Below are 13,223 nucleotides of genomic sequence, written 5' to 3'. Positions count from 1 at the left end.
CCTAGCTAGGGCTTTGCCACCCACCCGGGTTTCAGTTGGTATCTGGTTAGCACACCGTCTCTGGGGTTTTGCTGTCCACATGGGTTTCAGGAGGTGCCTGGTCAATAGCACACCCTCTCTGGGGCTTTGCCATCTCCATAGGTTTCAGGTGGTATCTGGTCACTAGCACACGCCTCGCTTGGATGTTGCCATTCACATGGGTTTCAGGTGGTGTCTGGTCAATAGCACATGCTTGGCTGGGGCTTTGCTGTTCATATGGGTTTCGGGTGGTGTCTGGCCAATAGCACACCCTCGCTGGTGCTTTGCCATCTACTTGGATTTCAGGTGGCATCTGGTCAATAGCACATGCCTGGCTCAGGCTTTGCCGTCCACATGGGATACGGGTGGTGTCTGGCCTTAGGAAGAGAAGAGGCTGGGTGCTCTAATCTTCACTTAGTTCCTGACTTTTGGAGCCACAGCCTGTTTTCTGTTGCTTCCCAAGACGAAAGCCACCCCTCCAATGCTAGTATTTTTTTCTCTGGGTGCAACAGCTCTTTCTGCTTCTTTTGAAGAGGAACTGTGACATTATTGTCTTAGAAATTTGGTCCCCAGATTACCTGGATGTATTTCTTAACCACCCAAAATGGGCGCCCCAGTTCCAGAGAAATATTATATTTTCTCAGCTCTCTCCCAGATTGAAGACAGAGGGCTTCATTTATCCCACCTCACCAGGACTTGAAACAAACTCTCCCCAACTTTTCCAATCAGTCTTGTTCCCACCACATCATGCCACATCCATGTCCCTTAAAGGGTCTCATGTTCAGTGTAACTGAAGTTTGAGAACAGTGAGTTGTCTGAGACCAAACAAACATGTCATATTTAGGCAGCCTGGGGCCAGGCCTCCTTTTTGGGACATCATTAAGTCCACCATCAAGGCAGAGGCCCTGGACAGCCAGCGCCCCAAGAAAGTCAGAGGAAAAGTACATGAACGTTACTGAAACACAATAACTACTTGCATTTCCGCCGCCCCTCCTCCCACCCCAGGCACATGCAAAATCCATTTTCCTTTTTAAAATGATCTGCAACTTACAACATTATTGAACCCAACAGTTCTTTTGTTTCACTTGTATCTTTTTCCAAATATAGTCCTGAGGGCAGAACATCTGTCAACAACTTTTCTACAGCCTAAATCCTTTCCTTAATCACGGCAAATCTTCTCAGGATATTAGCCGGCCTTTCTTTTGCTGTTCTTTCTCTTTTTTTCCTTTTATTTTTAAAATCCATCACTGTTCTCATTGAACTTAGTTTCTCAGTGCTTGCCTCACCAACTCTGAAAATCATGACCTCTCTGCTGACCTCATCCCTATCTCTGACCACATCGTGGGAGCCTGGGACTGGGACCGAGAATCCACTTTGAACTGTAGCGTCTTCCTCTCATGCTCTGGCAAAGCCCACCCCATGGAGTGCCAACGACTGGGAGCCCCACTGAGAGCTTCCCTCTTGTGCGTCAGGAGAGCACCAGTCAAACAGGAGGCATCCCGCTCACGCCCGCCTGATATAGTCACGTCCATTTCAAAGATACTAACCCAAAAGCCCAGGAAGGCTGCGTGGCTTCGCCAGGGACAGTGGCTGGAAGTGGCTGTAGCCAGATCTTCACCCATGTCCTATACCAACTCCAAGACAGCATCTCAGCACCTCCTCCTAACCAGCCCTGTGATGGCGGGGGTGGACAGGGAGCGGCTGTGCTTCCTGAGTCACATGTTAAGTTGCCCTCTTGGTCTAACATACACGGTGCCTGATCCAGTCCCTAAACAGAGCCCAGGGCAGCTTCCTTCAGCTTCCACAACACACCGAGCTCTCATGTACTAAAGGGATCTGGGTATCCCTGGTCCTGCGAAGGGCCTGAAACCTCTGTGAATCAAAGGGGAACTGAGCCCAGAACGTGTACCTCTGAGCCTCCAGCCCCTGCTTCCTGCAGCCTTTCACAGGCACACAGGCAAGCTGGGCACCCAGAGACTGCAAGGTCACAGGACATTGCTCACCCCCACACCTCATCTGTTGGTTAAGGGAGGAGCCACCAGGAGGCATGAGTGATGCTGAGTGACACCAGATCACCAGATGAAGACCCAGGCCTCATGCCGTCCAGGTCTGCAAGTGGACAGCAGGTGACCATGGCCCTGAGATCAGAGCAATCATCCTGGACTTGTCAGGAAAGTGAACCCCAGTGGGGCCACCTCATTTGGGAACTTCTGCTCTACAGAGTCATGGTATTAAGATGATGGGTTGGGGCTGGGCTCGGTGGCTCATGCCTTTAATCCCAACACTTTGAGAGGCTGAGGTGGGCAGATCATGAGGTCAGGAGATCGAGACCATCCTGGCCAACATGGTGAAACCCTGTCTCAACTAAAAATACAAAAATTAGCTGGGAGTGGTAGTGTGTGCCTGTAGTCCCAGGTACTTGGGATGGTGAGGCAGGAGAATCGCTTGAGGCAGGAGAATCACTTGAACCTGGGAGGCGGAGGTTGCAGTGAGCTGAGATGGCGTCATTGCACTCCAGCCCAGGTGACAGAGTGAGATTCCATCTAAAAAAAAAAAAAAAAAAAAAAAAAATATATATATATATATATATGATGGGTTGGGTTGGGAGGCACTGCTGACCATCTAAAGGGGGCACTGGTGTCTACAGTCCATCCCAAGGGACATACAGCCTCCTCCTTCTGTTAAGTGGGTACTTCAGGGAGCTGAGGGCTTGGCCCAGGCTCTAGGGGGACCATGAACTATTGGGCAGTTGTCAAAGGGGCATCACAGTCACAGCCTAGTCCTGTGCCCCTGGCTTCATCCCAGAAGGTGTGGGACAGTTCGAGTGGCCTGATTTGCCTTCTCTGATACAATTGTCTTGCTTTTACTGAGCTGAGTTTCTCTCTAGGTTTGCCTCAGCACAGCTCTTAAAATAGCAGCCAGTTAGGTTGGCCAGCCTGGAATTTCCTGGAACCGCCCAGCATGGGGCAGTAGGCACTCAGGCCCTCCCTACCTATCTATCCAGGGGCTGCCTGACCCATGGCTCTTTTCCTGCTTCCGATCCCGTCCCACCCTTTGAATTGGGTCAAGAGGGTTTGGTACTGAGTCTATCCAGGAGAGTCCACCACCACTCCCTTCCCCAACCCAGGGTGTAACAGGATAAAAAGGTATTTGGGGGGTTCCCATGGCAGGCAGGCTGTGGGCACACGGGCGTGGGGCCAGAGATGGGGGCCTGGGCATGACATTGTCTGAGGTTACGGGCTCAGCAGCATTCTCTCCATTTGTGGAATTTTTTCTATTAAATTGCACTTTCTCACTTGTTGGGAATGATTCAGAAATTCTCTCAAAGTTATGCTTTGCTGGTGAACTCTCTGGCATTTGAATAAAGGCACAGAGATCACTCCAGGCACTTCCTGGTGAGTTGAGCTGACACACCCGGCCTCTCCTTGGGATGTGTAGGGGTCTCATCTGGCCACGCTAAGACGTTTATGTTTTTCATGTAGGATTTCTTCTTGCTCACATTGGGGAAACCAGTTCACCTAAAACAAAAGAACCGCTACAACAAAAGCCAGACAGACAGAGAGACAGACACAAATAGACAGTGGTGCCAGCTTGAGTGCTGGGTCCTGAGCACAGAGGAATGCAGGGCTCCCGGAATCTGGAGTCTGCCATCTCTCCACTTCCCCTGATTAGGGAGGACAGGGAAAGTCAGAGAATTAGAACAGGACTCTCTGGCACTGATGTCTGTTAACATTAAAGTATGGTGGTCCAACTTGAAGATATTTCTGCTCCCTGCCCCTGTGGGATCAAACCCTTTCCACATGGAACGCTGTCCCCTTGATACACACTCCACATTCTGAGTGTGTCATAAGTGCCCAGCTGGGGGTGACCCCAGGACACAGCTGTGAGCCAGGCAGACCTGCCCAGGCCCTCATGAGGCCTTGTCTTGCCCCACCCTTCCCTGGCCATGTGGTCTCTCTCAGCCTGTGGGGCACACTCTACAGGCCTGGGCCTGTCTATGCCTTCCAGGTGCCTTCGTACATCCACTGACATGTTAGGTGTTGCTTTTATATAATGCAAACTTTGGGCATGATTAATTTGAGGATTTTGGGACCTTCTCTTTGCCTGCAGAAAACATCCATTTCCCTTGGTTAACATTTCTACTTCCCAGGAAATGAAGCTGACACAGACTGCCCCTTCCTGGGGTGGCGTTGGGAGCTCATCTTGCCCCAGTGCTCTGTCTCTCTCTGCCTCTACGTCTCTCTCTCTCTGTCTCTGTGTCTCTCTCTGCCTCTGTCTCTATGTCTCTCTCTGTCTCTGTCTCTGTGTCTCTCTCTGTCTCTATGTCTCTCTCTGTCTCTATGTCTCTCTCTGTCTCTGTCTCTATGTCTCTCTCTGTCTCTGTCTCTATGTCTCTCTCTGTCTCTGTCTCTATGTCTCTGTCTCTGTGTCTCTCTGTCTCTCTCTGTCTCTGTCTCTATGTCTCTCTCTGTCTCTGTCTCTATGTCTCTGTCTCTGTGTCTCTCTGTCTCTGTCTCTATGTCTCTCTCTCTGTCTCTCTCTGTCTCTCTCTGTCTCTGTGTCTCTCTCTCGCTCTCTGTCTCTCTCTGTCTCTATGTCTCTCTGTCTCTGTCTCTATGTTTCTCTCTGTCTCTGTGTCTCTCTCTTTCTGTCTCTGTGTGTCTCTCTGTCTCTATATCTCTCTCTCTGTTTCTCCCTATGTCTCCCTCTCTCTGTGTCTCTCTCTGTCTCTGTGTCTCTCTCTCTTTCTCTCGGACTCTCTGTCTCTGTTTCTTTGTCTCTGTCTCTCTCTCTTTAACCACTTTATTGAGATACCATTCACCCTCTCAACATGTACAGTCCTGTGGTTGTTTATGTTTGCAGATAGGTCTGCCCCATCTCTTGCAGCTTTCCTGACCACCCTGACTTCTCACTTTCCCTTTCCCCATCCAGGTGAACTCGGGGCCTGGCACTGTGTCTTGCCCTGTGGTTCCGGTGGGAAATCTGCTACACCAGGAATCAGGAGACCAAACTCCACTAGCAACTGCCTGGTGACACTTGAGTTCTCTTGTGCTGCAGTTTGCACTGTCAAATGTGTAAAAGAGTCAAACTGGCTCCGATGAAATCAAATGGGTTAAAGAATGTGAAGATTCTGGCCAGGCACAGTGGCTCATGCCTGTAATCCCAGCACTTTGGGAGGCAGAGGCGGGCGGATCACCTGAGGTCGAGAGTTCGAGACCAGCCTAGACAAAATGGAGAAACCTCGTCTCTACTAAAAATACAAAATTAGCCAGGCATGGTGGTGCATGCTTATAATCCTAGCTACTCAGGAGGCTGAGGCAGGAGAATCACTTGAACCAACCTGGCAGGCAGAGGTTAGGGTGAGCCGAGATCGCACCATTGCACTCCAAAACTCCATCTTAAAAAAAAAAAAAAAAAAAAAAAAAAAAGAATGTGAAGGTTCTTTGAGGCATAGTAAACCTTATACAAACATAATATATATTTTCCTATATTATGTTTTAATATTCAGTCCTGATTATTACAGGGGGTTGGCGATCACCTTTGAGGTAAAAGGAAACAGTGCTCCAAGGCAGCTTCAAGACACAATATGAGAAAAGAATGCAAAATATTTCACTAACATTTGTTTTATAATTAAGAGCTGAAATGATAATACTTTTGATACAACAGGTTAAGTAAAATCTATCAATGAAGTAAATTTTACCATTTTCCCTTTGTTAAATGTGGCTATTAGATATTTTAAAATGGTACATGTGGCTGGGGTCATATTTTTACCAGGTGGCCCTGCGCTAGGGTAACTGTTTTGAACTTGAGACCACAGAGTGAAACCAGCTATGTCCTTTGCCTTCTTTCTTTCCTGCCTCCATGCAAAGTGGCTTCTTTGGCTAAGCATCTGGGGAGGGGAGAGAGGCTGGCATTCCAGCGTGTGTTAGGGTCAGAGGACCTGGTGAACAATGCTCTGACAACACGACATCTTCACAGACACTGCATGAGAGGAAAGCTGCATTTTCTTTGGATGATGCTGCGTCCCAGAGCGAATGCCCCCTGCTCGTGAATTCTTTGAAGTTGAGGCTGGCTGGCCAGGGCAACTGTGACCTTGGCTTTCTAGAAGGTTCTAGAGTACAGCCTCCCTTCGGCTCACCCCTATGGGTGGAAACCATGAAGGAGGCCACCAGCCTTTGGCAGTGGGCTGCCCCTGGATCCCCACTGCTGACTGTGGCCTGTGTGGGCCTCTCTTTCAGCTGCTCTGTCACTGACAGGCCTGGGAGCTCTGCACAACCAGCTGAAACCATGGGACTGGTTATTGACTGAGGCTTATTAATGCTCCTGCTTCCCACCAAGCCAGGGCTTCCCAGATGGGAAAGAACGGCTTGCCAGGGCAGAAGGAGGAGAGTGTGGTGTGGCACCAAGGGGGAGAATGAACTACTTTCACTTGCTTTGATTCCAGCCAACCCAGTCCCTCTGGGAGTCCTATTCCCAGAGAAAATATTTCTCAGGAAAGGGTTTCTCAGGAAAGACCCATCCGAGACCTCGTTCTTGCAGCAGAAGTTCACTGCAGAGCTGCAGGCCTAGCAGTGACAGGGGTACATAGGAAAGCCATTGGTAGGGATTTAAGAGGAGTGGCTAAAGCAAAATCAGTCCTATGAATGGAGCCAACAGCCCTGGTGGTTGCTTGGTGTCCATCTCTCCTCTTTGACCCCAAGAGGTATGTGGAAGATACCAGTATTTCTTCAGCTTTTGCATAGCATCACCTCATTTAATCCTTACAACGGAACCATGTAGTGGAGCTGACACTGATGAGCTGAATCCCCTTGTCCCATCCCCTCTCACCATGTTTCCTATATGTAAAGGTTGAAGGTAGCCGTCAGTTGCAGAGAAAGTTTGTGGACCTTCCTAACTTGTCCTTCATGGAAAGTTTACCACTTTCCTTATAGCATGGAGGATGGGGGTCAGCTCTTCCCATATTTGGACACTCATGGGTCTCCACCTAATATCCTACCACAACTGCCTATTGGGCACCATGTTCACTATTTGGGTGATGGGTTCAATGGAAGCCCAAATTCCAGCATTATACAATACACCCATGTAACACACCTGCACATGCACCCCCTGAATCTAAAAACAAAAATGGAAACCCTCAAGTGTCTGCAGAAAAGCTCTGTAAACTCAAAATGCCAGGCAGGTATGGATGAAAACAAGCTTCAAGCATCTTCAAATTAAAAAAAAAAAAAAAGAATGAGCTCATGTCCTTTGCAGGGACATAGATGAAGCTGGAAGCCATCATTCTTATCAAATTAACACAGGAACAAAAAACCAAACACCACATATTCTTACTCATAAGTTGGAGTTGAGCAATTACAACACATGAACACAGGGAGGGGAACATCATACACAGGTTGATAGGTTCAGCAAACTACCATGGCACATGTATACCTATGTAACAAACCTGTACATTCTGCACATGTATCTCAGAACTTAAAGTTAAAATATGTGTGTATATATATATATATATATATATATATATTTTAAATCCTTCCCCAGGGAAATGACCCAGCCCCATGGTGGTGTGATGAGAGGATTCTCAGAGGCTCTGGACCCCAGCCTGACCCTCATTGGCTTTGTAACTTTGGGAAAATCACTTACCCTTCTCAACCTTGAGTTTCCTCATTTGTAAAACTGTCTTTAGGAACCACAGCATTGAAATAATAAACCCATGAGCACTGTGGAAACTCAAGCATGCTATGTAAATGTAAGCTTTTATTATGCATGGTCAAGTTTTTATGAACTGCGAAAGAAAAATTTGGCTGAACAGCCCTTCCTTGTTCTCAGCCAATTTAAGGAGCCAGGACAACTCACTGCTTTATGAGAAACCACCCTCATCCTTCAACTGGGTTTGAATTTTTCTAACACTTGGACTCATTTTGTTGAGCTCTTCAAGCAGCAGATCAAATTGAGCCTGGAAATAAAGGCTTCGCACCCCTCTGAAATCCCATGTAGCAGCCACACAAAAAACAGGGCTCTGGCCTCTCTGATTGCCCAGAGTGATGACTGTGTTTTCACATTCAAGGGATTTCAGGAGGTTAAAAGGATCTTTGTTTTTTCTGCTTGTGGATCATAACCTGGTCACACAGGGCAGGCATCTGGGCCTGTCCATTCATGAATCTGGTTATACCAACCAAAGCCATCCAGCAAACCTGAGACCTAACCCAGAAGACTGTTCTGCCAGAGGGCTTTGGAGGAGCAGCCTTGTGTCCTTCAGCAGAAAGGTGAGTTGGAAAAGCTGGAAAACAATATTAGAGTCATCAGAGCTGCTTGCCTGAGGCAGGAGTCCGTTGGCATGTGAGCAGTGAGCCCAGGACCACTTGAGATGGGAAAGGCAGAGCTCTCAATCTTTGGCATGGCCTTCTCCACCCATCCTGACCCCCAAGGGGCAGAGAGAGAGGTGGAGGGAACCGAGAAGCAGGAGCAGCCAGCTCCCTCTGCGAAGCTCAGTTCACACCCAGAGCCAACCTGGCTCTGTTGCCTGGGTGGGTCCCAGATCCCTGGGCTCAACCCTTTAAACCCATAAACTCCAGAGGTTTACAGATGGGCGGGATTGCTCTTCCTCCAGGGCTTCCCATCTCTCTTTGCACCGTGAGACTGGGCTAATTTTGTTTAGCGGCTTTAAGAAGAGTTGGAAGATGTTCTGCACAATTTTTCAAACTGAAAATCCGACTACAAGGAATTTCTAGAGACCAAACCCCTGCAGGGCCTTAACCACAAGTGATTGACAGCTGTGGGCTCTGGCTCCTCTGGCTGTGAATGGTACCGGAGTGCCTGATCGTCCCTGTGAATGGCAGCAAAGTGAAAACCAGGACATAGAACAAATAGGTCTGCCCTGGCCACTGCTCCCCTTTGGAATTCTTGGTTCTCTTGTGTCACCTTCAATATATCCATGGAATGTCTAAGTTGTTTCGTTTGGAAAACAAATATAGAAAGAAATGGAATCAAATATTTAGTGAGCAGGAGAGTGGATACTGATAGTCATTGGAGCTAGTCACAAATACTCTGGATTTCCTTCTGGGCACATAGGGAGGTAGAACTTGAACGCCCTTTTTGCATTAGAGAAGACCACGTGGCTTCCTTTACTGATTGAAATGTGAGCAGAACATCACATGTCTCTCCTGGTTGGCAGCTTTAAGGACTAGCACATGACTAACTGTGCCTCTTCCCTATCTCCTCAGAAACATCTGTTGAGATGAAGCCTCTGTCCTTCTAAGAGATGAAACCTCTATCAGCTTAGATCCTTGAGTACCTTATGATGGGCAGAAACACCCCACCTCATGCTGACCTGTGGTGGACATACATTGTGAGCAAGAAACAGCCTTTGTTGTTTGAAGCCCTGAAATCTTGAGGTGGTCTTCACAGCATGGCCTCTCTTGTCTTCCCTGAAACAACAACAAAATACCAAGTACAATACTGTGGGTCCTTCTCATCATGTCTGGCCTCCTGGGGAACAAGTGAGGAACCAACACCATCCGAGTGCAGCCGTGGAACTGCCTCCATTCAAACCCAGTCTTATTCTATGCTATGGGCATAAATTTTGTGGCCCAGAATGATGTGAATTGAATACTAACTTCCCTAGTTCTGAACACTTTTTGTTACTATCTGTGAGTTTTCTGTCTGTTAGTTACTCGAATGACAGAGTCTTCAACTAGTGATTTCTAAGGAGATTTTCCTTTCCTCCCATAAGCTCAGAGAGGATTTCTCCACCACCCTCACCCCTGACACTGGTATCTCCACTTCCAGGGCACTTTGGTATCCATCATCTGGCTTTCTGTTTTCTGAAAGCATTGCTTTCCCTGGCCAGCAGGCTCTGAGTTTTTTCTCATTGTCTGCATGTCTTGTGGCATAGTTAATGCTGATGGTCTTTCAATGAGAAAAGTAACCTCCAGTGTGATGTCTAGCTGAGTATGTACTTTCTTTTAGCATTTGGACATTGTCATTAGGCAGCCCCTGCCCCTCCCACTGCCCTGCCTTCCAACACCTTTTCCCTATGCCTCTCATTATGGCATCAGATAGAGAGGCCCAGAAGAACTCAGATGACTAGCTTCAAGATTTAATTCTATTCAGCAACGGCACAGGCTTCACCATCAATACATAAAACTCAGTTGTATTTCTAGAAACTTGCAATGGACAATCCAAAAATCAAATTTAAAAAATAATTGCATTTATACTAGTATCAAAATGAATAAAATATTTTGGAATAAATTTCACAAAAGAAGTGCAAAACTTATAATGTAAAAGGAGAATTTAGAATGCTAATGCTGCACGTAGTCTTAACTCACCTCTTGCCCTGAATGCCTTCTTAAAATAAGAAACCTCATTTTTTTAATGATGGAATTCAGATGTCTTAATTAATCATGCTTCTCCTGTCAGTAAACTGGAAGTTGATAGACAGATACTGTCAAAACTGCTTCTATATTGTTGGTGACAGTGGATGGAGCAGGAGATAATTTACTCAGGAAGTTCTTAGCTTTTGCAATTAATAAAAATTACTAGGTTATTTGGAGATGACATAAAGTTACACCAAAACAATTGTCATCAGTTTTAATGACTACCCTTGGCTTAATCCTTACCTGCAAATCACTCTGATACTGGTCAGACCCCACTCAGATCCCTTATTGGCCAGTGTGCACAGCCTTCAGCTGCCAGGGAAGTCAGCTGTCTCAGCTTTGAGCTACCCCCATTTTGGAAAATTGTCATTGGATCATGGAAGCATCTTTCTCAGGAGATTACAGCCCATCCACCCACCCCCAATAAACATTGACTGGCTCAGGGTACAAAGGCCAGCCCCTCGCAAGGTGAGACTGTGGTGCAGTTTGTTCCAAAGCTCCCCCAGGGATCAGGGTAAAGCCAGACTGCAGCTCGAACCTGCCCCTGTTCAGCTCCTTCCTGTCCCTCTTCCTTCCCTCACTGCCCTTCTTTGGAGAACCCTGCCCCAACATCACTTGAAGATGGATCCCCATTTGACAAAAGCATAAAGGACCTGGGGAGATTGGACTTCTCCTTCATCTGGCCTGAGCTGGTGTGATTTTTCAGGCCCTCCAGCTACCTGTCAGCCCATCTCCTCTGAAGGCCATGTTTACTTGTATAAGCCACTCAGATTTTATGTCTACTCACCTTGAGATCACAGGGAAATGCCAGCATAAATCACCCCAAGCGGATTATTGGCAAGCTCAATCTATCAGTCAAGAAATATTCTAAGTGCCAGTGCACCAGGTACAGGGAAATACCAGGCTGGGTTGTGGCACTTGCTTAGGCATCCTATTTATATGTGAGGGCATACCTGAACACCCGCAGCTAAGTACATGTCAATCCACCACACAACATACGCACACAGGCACACACAGAAGCCCTCATATACATGTACATGCACACGCATGTACACAAGCAAACCCCTGAAGCCAGGGAAAGGGGCATTACTCAATTTTCCGGCTTGTCGAGAGCCACCTTGCTTCTGTTCTGTGGCTGGGCAAGGGGACGCAGAGGGAATCCACCACTGACTTTTGAGATGGTCTTCCCAAGGGGGACCACAGGAGCAAAGCTTTTCCATTGTGCTCCAAGCCTTGCTGTGCTGTGACGCCCCTACGCGGCACCATGAAGGGTGAGGCGCTCAGATGGGCAATCAGAGTGGACCACCACCCCAGCACCCTGATGGCCTTGGCCTGTGACCGCAGGACCTCTACTCTGTCATGGGTGTGGAGGCTGAGCACTGCCTGATTGGACCTCAGCCCACTCCTCCAGGCACATTCCAGGAGCCTGCAGGATTTCCCACCACCGTGGGGCTCAGAGCGTGGAGCAGGATTCTGGGGCTTGCTTTATCTGCCTTTGTGTGACTAAAAGCCTTCGCAATGCTTGCTAATGTGGAACAGAGGAGAAAATGATCTCAATAAATTTGAAGGCAGCCGGGCGCAGTGGCTCACGCCTGTAATCCCAGCATTTTGGGAGGCCAGGGCGGGCGGATCACGAGGTCAGGAGATCGAGACCATCCTGGCTAACACGGTGAAACCCCATCTCTACTAAAAATACAAAAAATTAGCCAGGCATGGTGGCGGGCGCCTGTAGTCCCAGCTACTTGGGAGGCTGAGGCAGGAGAATGGCGTGAACCTGGGAGGCGGAGTTTGCAGTGAGCTGAGATCGTGCCACTGCACTCCTGCCTGGGCCACAGAGCGAGACTCTGTCTCAAAAATAAATAAATAAATAAATAAATAAATAAATAAATAAATAAATAATAAAATAAACTTGAAGGCAAGAAGGGATGGTGTTTATTTCCCTATGGTTTTTACTTAATCAATGTCAACACAGGTGCTAAGGCTCAAAATCAATGTTCATCTGTTTATGCACATGTAGATATAGATATCAACACATATACAAAGGAAGTATTATATGTGTCTGTCTATCTGTCTACCTGTCTATCATCTATTAGGAGATTTTAATAGTTAAGAGAGAATATATGTTTTCAGATAGACTCCTGTTCAAATTCAAACTCCAGCACTTACTAGAGTTGGAGTGTTTCCTGCTGGTGGTGGACAAATTGTTTTACCTCCCCATCCTCAGTTTCCCCATGTGTAAAACTGGCCGTTGGTTCATGGGGCTATTGAAACCATTAGAGGAAGCATGTGTATTTGTCTTGTTTCCATGGTGCCTGGCACATGGTGGGTCCTTTAGAGTGGAAGTTATTCCCAAGGTTACTCCTTTCCTCCATGCACACAGACACACCCATTATATGTGGATGCAGGTTATTTTGATGCTGTCAGATGCCCATGGATGCCTAGTCACCTTCATACACATCGGCTCTCGGGTGTTCGCACACCCAGTGGCCAGCACTTGTGTACCCCAGTCAGAGGCCATCCTCGGGCTGCTGGAGAACAGTTCTAGGGTGCGACTTGCAAGCTCCCTGCTGTTGGAGCTGCTGCTTCCCTGCAGGGACTTTCCCCTGCTTATCCTCCTTCTCTCTGCAGTCCCACTTGCTTTTGTCCTGCTGACATTTCCTGGCAAAGCCATCTAGCCAAACACATTTCCAGAAATCCTCTTGAAGCTCTGCTTCTGAGGGACCTTCTGGGGCAGAGAGGGAAGAATATCTTTCTCAAAATGACCGCTGGCTCTGTGGCCAAAGTACTGGCCTGAACCAAAGGCACTTGTCCTTTTTAGGTATTTCCCCAAAC

The 13,223-nt window shown here is 47.7% G+C and overlaps 1 pseudogene; it reads left to right on the top strand.

The window, feature by feature from the left end:
- The first annotated feature begins 2,751 nt into the window (after positions 1-2,751).
- Positions 2,752-13,223, top strand: part of LOC741759 (keratin, type I cytoskeletal 18-like) — a 31,286-nt pseudogene continuing 20,814 nt past the window's right edge.

This window comes from Pan troglodytes, chromosome 21 (genome assembly GCF_028858775.2).
Source record: "Pan troglodytes isolate AG18354 chromosome 21, NHGRI_mPanTro3-v2.0_pri, whole genome shotgun sequence".
NCBI classification, from domain to species: domain Eukaryota; kingdom Metazoa; phylum Chordata; class Mammalia; order Primates; family Hominidae; genus Pan; species Pan troglodytes.
This window is presented reverse-complemented; position numbering and strand designations above follow the sequence as displayed.